This window comes from Euprymna scolopes, chromosome 14 (assembly GCF_053919585.1).
Source record: "Euprymna scolopes isolate OS-2025 chromosome 14, ASM5391958v1, whole genome shotgun sequence".
In the NCBI taxonomy this organism is placed as follows: Eukaryota; Metazoa; Mollusca; class Cephalopoda; order Sepiida; family Sepiolidae; genus Euprymna; species Euprymna scolopes.
In genome coordinates this window covers 25,756,904-25,761,444 of record NC_136495.1, presented here as the reverse complement: position 1 = coordinate 25,761,444, position 4,541 = coordinate 25,756,904, and the positions used below count along the sequence as shown (strand labels likewise).

The 4,541-nt window shown below is 31.7% G+C and overlaps 1 non-coding gene across 1 annotated transcript; it reads left to right on the top strand.

Moving 5' to 3' along the window:
• The first annotated feature begins 250 nt into the window (after positions 1-250).
• On the top strand, positions 251-323 carry Trnar-ccg (transfer RNA arginine (anticodon CCG)). The gene has a single exon. It is a non-coding gene; the product is annotated as a tRNA-Arg (tRNA).
• The last annotated feature ends 4,218 nt before the right edge of the window (positions 324-4,541 follow it).

Genomic DNA, 4,541 nt, shown 5'->3' with positions numbered 1-4,541 from the left:
TATATCTTTATTTATTTGTGTGTGTATACCAATAAAACTTTTGAACAGATGCACCGAATTGAAAAATTCTTTTTTACCCTTAAAGGTGGTAGTCCCTAGATTGTCCTTATCTATATATGGTCCGTAACAAAAAATTCCGAGTCACACAAACGGCCCGAAATAAGGGTTTTCGGACCGTTTCGTTTTTGTCTGTCAACGGAATTTAGCACTATATGTATAAATCGCGGTACCATCTTTCATCATAAGGACAGGACTTGTGGCGCAATGGACAACGCGTCTGACTCCGGATCAGAAGATTCCAGGTTCGAATCCTGGCAAGTTCGTTGTAATTTTAACCATCGTTTTATTCAACATTTACTCATTATCCTTATTCTTAGTTAGGCTATTTTTGTTTTTTCAGTGATTTTGTTTTGTGCATATGGGAATTTCCCATACTCCGAGTTCACAAGGTAAGCGTTGATGGTAGTACGATGTTGAGTGTACTTGATGTTGAGTGTATTCCGTTTTGGTTTGACTCGGCGTAGTAAATAATAAAATATTACTTGATCTTCTGAAAATTAAAATATTTATATCTTAACCTAATAATATTATATAAAAATTTTTTAAATAACTTTTCCTTTTCTTTAGTAAAGAAATAATAATTTCTGGGCTATAAGCGTTAAATTAAATATACGATGACGTGTATTTTTGTTTTTATCGTTTGGATAAACGAATTTTAATTCAATGACATTTTTAAATATTTAGGCACTCTGACTAAAATACGAAATATTCGAAATATTTTCCGATATTATAGATAAATATATGATGCATTTGAAATTAATTTTCTCGTTAAATAGAAGCATTGTAACAATCTTTTTTTCTTTGAATAAAATAGTTACTTGGGAGGTTTCTCCAAATATAACTTCAAATAATGACTTTTCGTCGCCAATTCTGTTTCTAATTCTTAGATTTTTCAAGGAAAATTAAATACAATAAATTAAGTGTCTTTAATTTTTCAAAATTAAGCATTGGCTCTCTGTCAACATTTTGTTTTTTAAATCTCGGAGTTTTTTTGTTTGTTTGTTTTTCCAAGAAATAAATTCCTCTTCACAAAATTGTCTATATTCTCCAAAATGGCTTAACTATTATATTTACTTAACTGATCGTCTCAACATCTCTATAGTTTGAAAGTATGTTAAAACAACATGTATTCAAGTTTTTTCTTGATATTCTTATATCGCGTTATCATAAAGAAGAATTAAATAATTTTTTTTTTACACAGGGATCACCACTTATCAAGGCCCGGAGGCCACTCGAAGATAAGAGTTAATGGATATACATTAGTCAATGTGATTATAGCGCAGTAAACATAAGTAGTGGAATTTTTGTAAGTTGGATTACTTAGGGGAACGGTTCATCAAGGACTTGTTTACACTGGACTTGAAGACAACCAGATTGTAGTCAGCTGGAAAGCAGGCAAACGGAAAAGAGTTCCACAGGCGTGCAGTTCTAAGAAAGACGCTCAAGGAAAGAAGTTTAGGCAGAGATAAAGAGTGTGGAACCTATTGATAGTGGTTCTGGCTAGACGAGTGTTTTTCGTGAAAGTTTGGCGAGGGTGTCATACATTAAAGCTCAGACGAGCACCTGCAATGGAAATAACGATAAAGCAGAGACGGGTTCGTAACGTCTCTTCTGTGGGAAAGAGGTTGCAGGAAAAAGAAAGGGGCATCCTCCACTGAGCTACGAAGTCTATTTTAAAGTCTGTCAAGGTAGGATGAGCTGCTTTTAGCAAATCCAGCCCGGATGTGGCAACAGTACTCCATCATTAGCCGTACCTGGCTTTTATATAGGTAGAGAATTGCATCATGAGCGAAAGAAGTATCCTACCATTTTTGCAGCGGCCTTGGCAATGGATTTGATGTATATCATCCATTTCAGATCAGAACTAAAAGTCACGCCCAGAAGCGTGTCAAAACAGGAAGCCTCCCCAAGACAAGACCCATTCATTTCAATTGATGCCAGATAGGCATCAGAGTGCTGATGATGTAAAGACAGAAGTTTGGTTTTAGATGCATTAAAAGTAGCCAGTTACCTGCTTCCACCGCGTGCCCAAGATCAGAGGAGATAGAATCAGAAAGAAATTGGTTGTTTACGGTCTTTGATGTGCTAACATAGAATGTAGAGTCGTCAGCATAAATGTTTACGAATGATTTAAGGATGTGATTTGGAAGATCATTAATGTAGATCAGGAAGATATTTGGGCCCAGGATGGACCCCCGAGGGACTCCAGCATTAATACTAAGAGCTTCTGATTTCTGCCCATCATCCACTACTCTTATGAACCTATCAGATAGAAATGATTTGATAATTGAGAAGACATTTCCAGTTATACCATAGCTGAAAATCTTGTGAAGTAGGCCTTTATGCCATACTCTATCAAAAGCCTTTGATATGCCAAGAGCAATTGCTCTAGACAGGAAGCCTCTGTCGAGAGATTCGCTAATCCTATGAGATCAGACTGTAAGCACGCCTGCTGTAGATCTAGCAGAACGGAAACCATATTGAACGTCACTAAGAAGGTTATTTTTGCTGTGATGGTTGGTTACCTCTCTATTTAACACAGATTCCAGCAACTTACTCATGACGCACAGGAGACACGCAAAAGAACCGATGAAAAATTAAGAATAAGCTAAGATGAATGTATAAAATGTCTCACGATTTTTTCAATTTTGACCAATTTTGGACCTTTAAAGAATATTTTAACCGGCTAAAGACCCATAAAAGAACGGCCCGTAAAAATCCAATCATTTGAGACCCCTAGCGTCGCTCTGTATCTTTTAATTTCAAAGGAGATAGAGTTTGAAAATATAGAGACGGATAGAAAGACATATTTCCTTTTATATGTAAGATGATATAAGGCCATTTAAAATGAATTCTGCATACATTTATATGTATGTATATACATATATATATATATATATATATATATATATATATATATATTTGTGTGTGTGTGAACTAAAATAAGCAACAGCCTTCTTTGAAAAAAAGGTCTATACCGAAAGTTAATTGTTATTTAAACTATTTCAGAACATTATTTGCTATTCCAATATTTTCAAATTAAATATATATCTAAAATAAGTGTCTGTTTATATTTGCGATACTGTAACTGCACCTACACAGTACGTTTGTGAAGAGGCATTTATTTCTAAAAACTTACTTCTACTTATATAAATGCGAAAATTCAAATGAGAAAATTATTTCCTAAATATTAAACTACGTTCAAAGATAATTGTTTTTGAACTTGTTCTTTAAAATGTATAGCTGAACAGTTTAATCATTTGTAAATTTTGAAAATACATTCATTTTTCACTAAAATTTCTTAGATTTTTGTATATTTATATTTAAAAGAAAAAAAATATTTTTCAATTTTTTTCAATTGGTGTATGCTTTTTATCCATGTATTTGGTTGTTTTAAACTAATTGTGTATTTTTATGTGTTCGATTTCATTGTGTACTTTTATATGTTCAATTTCATTGTGTACTTTTATATGTTCGATTTCATTGTGTACTTTTATATGTTCGATTTCATTGTGTAATTTTATATGTTCGATTTCATTCTGTACTTTTATATGTTCGATTTCATTGTGTACTTTTATATGTTCGATTTCATTGTGTACTTTTTGTATGTTCGATTTCATTGTGTACTTTTATATGTTCAATTTCATTGTGTACTTTTATATGTTCGATTTCATTGTGTACTTTTTGTATGTTCGATTTCATTGTGTACTTTTATATGTTCAATTTCATTGTGTACATTTATATGTTCGATTTCATTGTGTACTTTTATATGTTGGCTTTCGTTGTGTACTTTTATATGTTCGATTTCATTGTGTACTTTTATATGTTCGATTTCATTGTGTACTTTTTGTATGTTCAATTTCATTGTGTACTTTTATATGTTCGATTTCATTGTGTATTTTTATATGTTCGATTTCATTGTGTACTTTTATATGTTCGATTTCATTGTGTACTTTTATATGTTGGCTTTCGTTGTGTACTTTTATATGTTCGATTTCATTGTGTACTTTTATATGGTCGATTTCATTGTGTATTTTTATATGTTCGATTTCATTGTGTACATTTATATGTTCGATTTCATTGTGTATTTTTATATGTTGGCTTTCGTTGTGTACTTTTATATGTTCGATTTCATTGTGTACTTTTATATGTTCGATTTTATAGTGTACATTTTGTATGTTCGATTTCATTGTGTACTTTTATATGTTCGATTTCATTGTGTACTTTTATATGTTCGATTTCATTGTGTACTTTTATATGTTCGATTTCGTTGCGTACTTTTATATGTTGGATTTTATTGTGTAGTTTTGTATGTTCGATTTTATTGTTTATTTTTATATGTTCGATTTCATAGTGTACTTTTAATTGTTCGATTTCATTGTGTCCTTTTATATGTTCGATTTCATTGTGTACTTTTATATGTTCGATTTCATTGTGTATTTTTATATGTTCGATTTCATTGTGTACTTTTATATGTTCGA